The sequence below is a fragment of the Giraffa tippelskirchi genome, chromosome 5, assembly GCF_054371585.1.
Source record: "Giraffa tippelskirchi isolate mGirTip1 chromosome 5, T2T-mGirTip1v1.2.pri, whole genome shotgun sequence".
In the NCBI taxonomy this organism is placed as follows: domain Eukaryota; kingdom Metazoa; phylum Chordata; class Mammalia; order Artiodactyla; family Giraffidae; genus Giraffa; species Giraffa tippelskirchi.
In genome coordinates, this window is record NC_137279.1 from 111841644 (window position 1) to 111852269 (window position 10626).

Below are 10626 nucleotides of genomic sequence, written 5' to 3' on the forward strand. Positions count from 1 at the left end.
TTATTTTAAAAGTAAAATAGATGAACAAAATGAAAAAATAAATCCCTTGTAATCCCATCTCCCAAAGGTAATCAGCATTAACGTTTGTCATGTATATCAAACAGCAAGGAGGTATAGATATTATGCGTGAGGTCAAATATCTAGATAAAAAGCCACTACACTGGTAGCAATCTGAATTCCAGTTCTTTCATTTGATGAATGTTTATTGAGAACATAAACTCTGTTCTGAGAATCAGGATTACAGATCCTTAAGGAATAAGGCAGACAAGATTTTTGTTGCCATGAACAAAATCTAGTAGGAGAACCAATCAATTCACAAACAAATGATCATTGAAAACGGCAAGTGCCACAAAGAAAAGAAAAATGAGCCACCTTTGCACTGTTAGAGCCTGGGTAGCTCAGTTGGTAGAGCATCAGACTTTTAATCTGAGGGCCCAGGGTTCAAGTTCCTGTCCAGGCACTAAGTTCCTATGTTTTCTTGGGCCAGAGAATACTAAACTTGGGCTTCCCTCATGGCTCAGAGGGTAAAGAATCCGTCTGCAATGCAGGAGACACAGGTTCGATCCCTGGGCCAGAAAAATCCTCTGGAGGAGGAAATGGCAACCCACTTCTATATTCTTGCCTGAAAAATCCCATGGACAGTGGAGCCTGGTGGGCTCCTGTCCAAAGGGTTACAGAAGGTCAGGCACGACTGAGCACCTTCCAAATGGGGAAGGTAATAACTTGAAATAGGCCAAAGAATGATTTTTTGCAGAAATAACATTTCAATAGAAACATTTAAATTGTACTTATTATGTCACGTGTTTTTTTTAAGCAAATGCTAATGCACTTAGACCTCCAAAAATCCTCTGGTGTAGGTGTTATTATCACACCTATCACAGACAGGGAAACTGGGGCACAGAGAGGCTGAGTACCTTTTCCAAGGTCACACAGCTAGAAAGTGGTGAAACGCAAGATATATAGATCCAAGCAGGTTGGCTCTAAAGTCATGCTTGTGACCATTCCTCTTCACTGCCTCTGTTTGAACTGAGATCTGAATAATAAGGCTTCGTTCATGCAAAGATCTGGAGAGAGTACTAAAACAGAAGGGACAGCGGGAAAAAAACAAGGAAGTAGAAATTGTGCTTGGTATGACTGAGTATCAGAGAGAATGTCAAGCTAGATTACACAGGGCCTTGTAGCCCAGAGGAAACCCTTTGGGTTTTATCCCAAGAGTAATAGGAAGAAATTGGGTATTTTCATCAGAGAAGTAACTTGATCACGTTTACATTTTAAAGAGATGCCTTTGCCTATTGAACAGAGAACAGAATTTAGGGGTTGCAAATCAGAGAGGATGCATGGACCTGGAAAGGGTTCAAACTAAAGGTGAACGTAGCTTGCACAAGGATAATAGCCCAGGAAATGGAGAGAAATAGAAAATTTTGGCCAATTTAAAGTTATACTTTCCCCCTTTAAATCTCACTCACTGCCTTAGAAAAAAGCATTTTGGAAAAAGTTCCTTGCTAAGCAAAGGAAGGCCACCTTGTGGGATCGGATCGGAGGCATAAAAATGACAGGGGCTGGTCCTTTATAAGTCATGAGCTGAAATCAGTGAAAGAGTTTGTCACAAAGGTACAGGAAATAATACCTAACACTAAGTGAATAGCTAATGTGTTCCAGGTGCCATTCCGAGTTTTTTCCATATACTGACTTATCGACTCCTCATAATAATCCTATGAGAAAGGTGCTGTCATTCATCCCAGTTTACAGACAGGTTAAGTCAAACCTACTCAAGGCCACAAAGCTGATAAATGGCAGAGCTGAGTTTTCAACCCAGGCAGGTTGAATTAGAGACCATGGCTGTTAGCCACGACACTGACCTGCTTTTGAGAGATATCCACTAATCCAGCCCACAGGCCTAGGGAGCTACCAGATGGCAGATGGGCGTGCATACAGCAATGGCAGCAACAGCCTTCCATTATTTTCTAAGAATGGTTTGGGCGTTAAAAAAAGAAAAGGTACAGACGGTCCTTCTTTCCATGCTGGATTTCACATAAACCCCATTCATGCGACCACAGTCCAGGCCACCAGTTGCTCATCCAGGAAGAAGAGGGAACAACACCTGAGGCCAGCTGCATATCAAGGCTTTAAAGCTGGGTACCAGGCCTGGTTCCAAGTTGGGAAAGGAGTACTTCAAGGCTGTATATTGTCACTCTGCTTATTTAACTTATATGCAGAGTACATCCTGTGAAATACCTGGCTGGATGAAGCACAAGCTGGAATCAAGATTGCTGGGAGAAATATCAATAACCTCAGATATGCAGGTGACACCACCCTTATGGCAGAAAGTGAAGAAGAACTAAAGAGCCTCTTGATGACAGTGAAAGAGGAGAGTGAAAAAGTTGGCTTAAAGCTCAACGTTCAGAAAACTAAGATCATGGCATCCGGTCCCATCACCTCATGGCAAATAGATGAGGAAACAGTGGAAACAGTGGCTGACTTTATTTTTCTGGGCTCCAAAATCACTGCAGATGGTGGCTTCAGCCATGAAATTAAAAGATACTTACTCCTTGGAAGGAAAGTTATGACCAACCTATACAGCATATTAAAAAGCAGAGACATTACTTTGCTGACAAAGGTCTGTCTAGTCAAAGCTATGATTTTTCCAGTAGTCATGTATGGATGTGAGAGTTGGATTGTAAAGAGAGCTGAATGCCAAAGAATTGATGCTTTTGAACTGTGGTGTTGGAGAAGACTCTTGAGAGTCCCTTGGACTGCAAGGAGATCCAACCAGTCCATCCTAAAGAAAATCAGTCCTGAATATTCATTGGAAGGTCTGATGCTGAAACTGGAACTTTAATACTTGGGCCACCTGATGCGAAGAACTGACTCTTTGGAAAAGCCCCTGATGCTAGGAAATATTGAAGGCAGGAGGAGAAGGGGACAACAGAGGATGAGATGGTTGGATTGCATCACCGACTCGATGGACATGAGTTTGAGCAAGTTGATGGACAGGGAAGCCTGGTGTGCTGCAGTCTATTGGTTCGCAAAGAGTCGGATACGACTGAGTGACTAAACTGAACTAAACTGACCAGGCCTAGGCAACTTGGATGGTGAGTCTCAAGGTGGCAAGTCAGGAGATATGAGGAGATCAATTTGACAATAAACTGGCAATTATTCAACTGACTGCCCAGACTCCAGGCCATGGGAGTAGCTTTGTAAATTTTTATTGAAACAATGAATAGATGCATGAAGTAGACCCCAGTCAAAAGTGCAGATGGCGGGTGCTTTTTGGCATGGCAGCCAGGGCCCACGTTAACCCTGTTTCTCTAGATTCATTCTCTTGTCCCCTTACCCTCCTTTAATTTTTTGTATGCCCCTTGTTATCGCTTAACTTTAGTAAACATGTTGTTGCTGTTGTTTAATTGAATTATAGTTGATTTACAGTGTTGTTAGTTTCAGGTACACATCAAACTGACTCAATTATATATATATATATATGTATGTGTGTGTATATATATATATATATATATATATATATATATATAAATACTTTTTTAGATTCTTTTCCCTTATAGTGTATTATAAAATATTGAGTACAGTTCCCTGTTCTACAGAGTACGTCCTTGTTGTTTATCTATTTTTTATATAGTAGTGTGTATCTGTTAATCCCATCTTCTTCATTTATCCCTCTCCTTCCCCTTTATTCTTTGGTAACCATAAATATGTTTTCTAAGTCTGTTGGTCTATTTCTGTTTTGTAAATAAGTTCATTTGTATCTTTTTTTTTTAAGATTTTATGTATAAGCAATATCATATTTCCCTGTTTCTCTCCTTCCATCTCTCTCTCTCTCTCGTGGATGGACCTAGAGATTATCATTCTACATGAAGGAAGCCAGACAGAAAGTAAAGGCTTTTTTTATGTGTTTGTCTTCCCTACTGGAACAAAAGTTTCAGAAGGGGTGGGTCTGGATTTTTTTATCCACTCAACACTTCTCAACAGTGACTGCCACATAGAGGACCCTCAGTAAATATTTGTTGATTGAATGATGAAGGTATAATTCAAATGAATCATCTCATTCACTCCTCAGAATTTTGCCAAGTAGACAGAGAAGGAGTTAGTATAGGGCCCATTTTATGGATGTTGAAACTAAAGTCACAAAGGCTAAGTGTGCTAAAGCTGACACAGGTACAGAGGAACTGAAGCTTAGTTCTTCTGAGAACTCATCTAGTGTCTTTCAATACACCATGCTATCTCCCTAATGTTTCCATTGAGTTATTATGTAACAATTCTATTGTGAATCAATAAAAGAAACACCCAAACAAAGAATGTCTCTGTATTACCTGCTGAATTACTGTTGAGGACATTATATACTAGTAGTAATCAGAGACTTTATGTTAAGAATCCATGGGATTTTAGTGCCAAGAACAATTCTGGGCCTCCTAAAAACTGCTGTTTCCTCTGAATCTTATAAATTATGGGATTTCATTTCTTGTCTTGACTGTCAGGAAACACAAAAATTGAATTAGTGCTTAATTACAGTAATAATCTAATTTCTGGTCCAATTACAATCCTTTCCTTCTATACATGATTTTCTGATCTTTATCTTCATTTTAACCAATTATGTATATGGATACAGTGTTGGTTGTTAGCTATATCAAATCCCTTTTAGAAATAGCTATGGTAGAAAATTTAGAAAATAAGCGATAACTAGCACTAATCAAATGGTTGCCATAGGCCAGGGGTCGATTTTATACATGTATTAACTCAGTTTGTCATCAAAAACAGGAACTTTATATTGCCAGAGATACCAAATGTTATAATATGGCACAATGAAATTAACATTCTGAATTATAAAAAAGAAAATATGACATATTCCTTCTTACTCCCTCTGCCAAAGCCCTCCACCCAAACCTTCCCTTTCCCCATTTAAGACTCACTCCATCACCTCCCACTTCCATTATCTCAGTTGCTTGCTGATTAGACTCCCTGCTTCCCCCCTTGGCCCTTCAGTCTACTCTTCAAAGAGCAGCTAGAATTAATGCTGTGAAAACAAAAGTCAGGTTACCTCACTCTCTGCTCAAAACTTTCAATGACTTTCCTTCCTAGAATAATGTCAAGGTCCTTTCAAGGATCCACAAAGCCCTACAAGATCTGGCCCCATATGTCTTTGGCCTTATCCCTGACTCTGATCCGTAGCCACACTGTCCTTCCATGAATATTCCAGGCAGCATTTCACTTCAGGGTCTTTGCATTTGCTGTTGTTGAAGCTTGGAATATACTTTTTGGGATATATCTATATGGCTTGCTCCCTTGTCACTTTCAGAGGTCAAATGTTTGATCACCTACATCTCCCCCCTCAATATTTCCCATGCCTTGTCTTGTTCCATATTTCTCCCAAGCACATTTAAATAACATACTGTTTATTTTTACTTATTTATCATTTCTACTGACAGACTCTCCAAAAGAAGGCATTTTTGTCTATCTTGTCCTTTGCTACAATCCCAGTTGACTAGACCAACGTTAGGCATATAATAGATGCCCAAAAAGTATTTTCTAAATTAATGAATCAGTGTAAAAGGTGGAGGCATATTTTATTACAAACCTACCATATTTTGCAAATGCACAAAATATATAAGACTGAAATATTCACTGTAATTATTAAACTGTTTTCCCAAACTCCTTCCTTCCTCCCACATACTAACACTATCAGAGAAATTGAGTTAACATTGACCAGTACATTAACAATTACATTGTCTCAGCAATTTAGGTACGTGGGATCTTCAGATGCGGGATCTTCAGATGTTCAGGGCATCTTGCCTGGCTGAGCTGAAGTTCCAACACTGCCCCACAGAGACTTCCTTTCTCCCCAATATCATTTTCTCTAAGACCTTTTTCATTTATCAATATCTATGAGAACTTTTATTTTGTAACTTGGGAAGGTGAGATAATAGGATTTGGAGGAGTGAGAGCTAGGGGCAGAGGGAAAATAAAAGGAGGACAGTGATACAGGTAGGGACCAAGTCTCTGTATTCATTACTACAACTCCTGCTTCTAGAAGTGCTAGACACATAACAGGCAATCAGTAAAGATTGACTCATTGAGTTGTTCACATGTTCCTTTGGACTGAGTCTGAATATCTAGGGCTGGAAAGATGAAGGCCTGGAGTTAGAATTTTTTTCTTGGAAGCTTTCTGAGATTCTCAGCAGAAAATTCCCCCCAGCTTTGCCTGGAAGCTTTGGAACCTTGAAGAGGTAGAACCCCCAGGGTGACAACAATATCCATGAGTGAGCAGGGCCAGCAGTGATGCTATTTCAGGGGACTCTTGGGCAAGTACAAGGTACCTCACAGTGGCTGTAGCTGACAGATTGGGTTGGGGGCACACAGGAGACACTTATTTGGGAACTCCCAGTAATAATGGAGGCACTTTGAGACTGTAACTCCATCAGAATCAATAGGCTCACGATGTTAGGTTTGAGTGTCATGTGACACCACAGAATTTAGACTTGGAAGGCGTTTTAGAATCATTTCAACAACTCGTCATTCCATTTAGAAGTGTCTTTCATCTTCTTGGAAGAACAAAAACACATAAGTATAGCATAATTTAGTCTGTCTTTTCTCTCATATGTCTGTCTTTGAGTTTATCTAGATTGTTGTAAATCCATATCAGCCCCCACACCTATCAACATTGAGGATTTTCTTCTCTCAAACTGTCTGGCTCATTCTGCAGGTGAGAGCTTTTTTTTCTCTCCACTGCATGTGTGCCTCACTGTTGACACTCCTGCCAAGTATCTTCTTCCAGTTTTAATTGCTAGTCTTGGTATGGGGCAGTTCTCCTTCTCCTTTGGAAGAAAAAGAGCATTCATTTAATTTCTAACCCAATTAAACCATGATCTCATGAGCTTATGCTCTGTGGGCCAGAGTGATGGGCTCCGGAGACATGAGCAGAATAGAAATTGCCAACATTAACATGATTCCCTCTTCCCCATCCAGGAATGACTAACACAGGGTGAGATTATGTTTGTGCTTCAGTAGCTTTCTTCAATTATTTAATCAGCAGGTACAAATTCAAAAAACAAGCTTCTGAAAATGTTGAGGACTCTCTGGCATTCTTGGAAACCACCAGGGTAATAACTGAGGGGGTTGAGAGGAGCCCTCTAAGAGCTGCCTAGTGATGCTGATGCCAACTCTCTTGACTCCATGTCCTTGTGGGGGTTGCAGTCAGCTTCAAAGAGTTACACTGGTGATAAACTGGCCACAGAGCCAGCTTATCACAGGAGAAAGCTACGGCTGCTTTGCTCTTGGTGGAAATAGGAGAACCCTCTTTAAGCCTCAGACTTGGGCAGCAAGATAGCAATTAGCTATAGAGGCAGTTCTGCATGGCATAAGACCACGGTCAGGAGTCAAGAGGTGGGGGATGTTTAGGTGCTTCTTAGCTGTGAGGACTTAGGTCAATCTCCCAATTCTATGGTCTTCAGTATCTTTTTCTGTGAAACAAAATGGCTATGCCAGATGATCTCAAAGATTCCAGTGGTCTTGACTTTCTCAGAGGGTGAATATGGGTGAATGACACTTAGATACTTGCTGATGATTGCATCTTTCCTTCTCCAGCCTGCCTCTGCTTCTGGAAATAGAAGGCAGTCACATTGGAAAAATATTTCTTTGAGTTCATTTCCAAGGCAGCTTATTGCAGTTTCTTGAGTTTGAGAGACCTGAAGCCAGGGCTCTGATGAAGACTATAGACAGGGAAACAGATGTGCAATAGGGTGCACAGGAAGAGAGATGTGTGGTCTTGGGGGAGTAAGGCCAGCAATACAGAGAAATCTAGGTTTGGTGGAGTAGGCAAAATGGTAAGAAAGAAAAACAATAATCCAACCTTCAGTAGGAGGGTGAGAATAGGATGGGATGCCAAAATTTCCCTAGGACCCCCTAAGATGGGCCAAAGGACTAAAGAAAGGGAATGACACCTGAAAAGAACTGCTTAATGTTGCAAACATGTCATCAGGCCCTTGGGTAATATGAAGGCTCCTTTGCCACTTCCCACAATTGATTGCATGAGCTTTTGAACCCCTCCCACTCACAAGTACACACTCACACAGCAGGGATTATGTGTGTCCTTGAACTTACTGCATGCAATTTTACACTAGAAAGTGTGGGAAAGCTATGCTACCAAGAGAATAAAAAAACACATGAGCTGTATAGTGTTTAACAATAAAATCTCCTGACATTTTACTAGTAGGTATTAAGAATAAAAAATAAAGCAGTGGTAAAACATGTGGCAGAACATACCCAACATCTATTTGAATAATGAAATAGGGAATTCATGAGCTAATTAATTAAATTAATAAGGGAATTAAAAACTCATTTATTTATGAGAATGGTTCTGTCCTGTGGTGGGTAAGGGCCCTGTCTTCTAACAGCATATTTTACTATTTTTTTTTTTCAAGGAAATCTCTGTAAATTCCTTTTTCTGTGAATAAATCAAATAAGTGTATCTCAAACATTTACAGCTTCTATGTAAGGCTTTATAAGCAAGAGGAAGGCTTGGAAAAGTACTGCCTAAAAGGCCATATCATTCTGTGTTGCCACCAGCCAATCTGAAATGCTGAGAAACAAATGTTCTCAATCATTTTGTATAGTTTAGTAGGCTCATTTTCTCACAGCTGTGTGAGATAAAAACAAGTAACTGATTTTTTCCTGAGTAAACCAAATTCCAGTTGCAGAACTTATACAAGAAAAGAACTATTTAAATGCACATATTCTTATTTCATATTCTTTGACTTGTACAAATGGAAGACAATATTCCATCATTTCATCTTCTTTCTCTTCCAGTAACCAAGACAGAAATCTATCAGTGTGTGTGTGTTAATGCCTTCCATATAAAATTATGACAATGTATTGCTGAGTAGAGTTCTTTAAGTAAGTCAAGAAATACAAAAATCAAAGTTCTCCGAACTACATTAACTTCTCTTCTTGCATAAACATTTCCCACTTTGAGCATCAGCATTGCAGGTTCCTTGTGATGCTTGAGACATCCTGAATGTCTCAGGGTGGCTCTGGCTGAGAAAAGAGTGTCTCAAAGCCTTGCAGAAATGGTAGCTGAAGGTACAGAATTTAGGTCAAGAGGAAATAAACAAAAGTCAAAGCTGACTCCTTCTGTAGATAATACACACTAAGTCAGGGAGATTGGACATGGGTATTCTAAATGAAAGAAGGCAACGGATGCCCATGTCCAGACCATTCCATTAATGCATCTGGGGATCCAAAGCTGGTCTCCAGAGGAAGCATAAGGCACCAAACAATAATGGACACTAAAACATTCTTAGGAAGGTAGCAAGATGGAGAAAATTGTATTTCCAGAATTTTAAAATTCTATAAATTCCCTTGAGGTTGAGGGAGTGAATCTTAAGAGTTATGCTCAAGATTACTAACTGATTTCTAAAGGGTGAGTCCATTTAACTACAGAGATTCTGTTCTGTAAGATAAAAGAGCCCATCTGGACCAAAGATAAATTGTTTGGGACCGTTGAGAACATGTGCCATCTGTCTGCTGTCTTCTTTTTGTCTTTTTTCTATACAGCATTTATCTTTTCCTCTAAATAATTAGGAAAATATTTAACAAATATGAGTTGAAGAATAGCCACATTATTAGCCTGCAGTCTGGTTGGCCCTGAGGATACTTCACGGCGGGAAATTTCCTAGATCTATTCTCCTTCCCCTCCTCCGACCAACAACTTCCTCCGAAGTGGATTTCCACGGTTCTGGGTGTTCGTGACCCCTCACACATGTCCTCTCTTCTTGGTTTGGTGATCCTGATCCAGTCAGTCTATGAAAAGACACATTTGAAAACTGAATGGGATGCTATAGTATGGCCTCCAGACTCCAAGCTCAAATCTTTGACACCAAATTCCCTGGCCCTCAAAATGCCCTGAATTGATCCCTAAACACCATATTTCATTTGAACAGGAAGATCAGACAGCATGGTTCACAGCAGAAAATGAAAGATTGGAAATCAGGAAGTCTGATTCCTAGTTCTGTTTAAGTCCGGAACTTGCTATGTGGCCTTACTCACCATATCCAAGTTAGTCCTCACCAAATACCATGGGATCCTCTACCTTCCCCAGCACCCCCTTTATTTGGGTTAGGACCATGTGACTACTTATTTGCCAATGAAATATAAACAGAAGTGGCCTCTGTCACTTTCAGGCCGAGGTAGTTAAGAACCAGTGTGCATCCTCACGCTCTCACTCCCTGCTGTGAACTTAGAGGTTGCCTGTTCCAGATGGCAGAGCTACAAGATGGAGAAAGATCACTGAGTTGCATCTAATAGTGACATGAAAAATCAACTTTTATTGTGCTAAGTCACTGGTGTACTGCATTTGTCTGTTGCAGCCAACATTAATAACTAATAATGACAGCCTGCCTTTCTGTGACCCAGCTTTCTTATCCAGCTCCAATAATACTGAAACACATTTGAAATCGTTTCAAAATAGAAAGTTAATATTACATAAGTAAATTGTCATCTCTTGGGTGCAGGAGCCACCCAATACAGATGGCATTTACTAAATGTGAAGTGTGCTCATCACCATGGATGAGTCTCCATTGCTACTGGTTGGGGCTGCAAGGGGGTCTTCTTTCTTTTGAGAAC

The 10626-nt window shown here is 40.1% G+C and overlaps 1 non-coding gene across 1 annotated transcript; it reads left to right on the forward strand.

Moving 5' to 3' along the window:
- Nucleotides 1-387: 387 nt before the first annotated feature.
- Nucleotides 388-460, forward strand: TRNAK-UUU (transfer RNA lysine (anticodon UUU)). The gene has a single exon. It is a non-coding gene; the product is annotated as a tRNA-Lys (tRNA).
- The last annotated feature ends 10166 nt before the right edge of the window (nt 461-10626 follow it).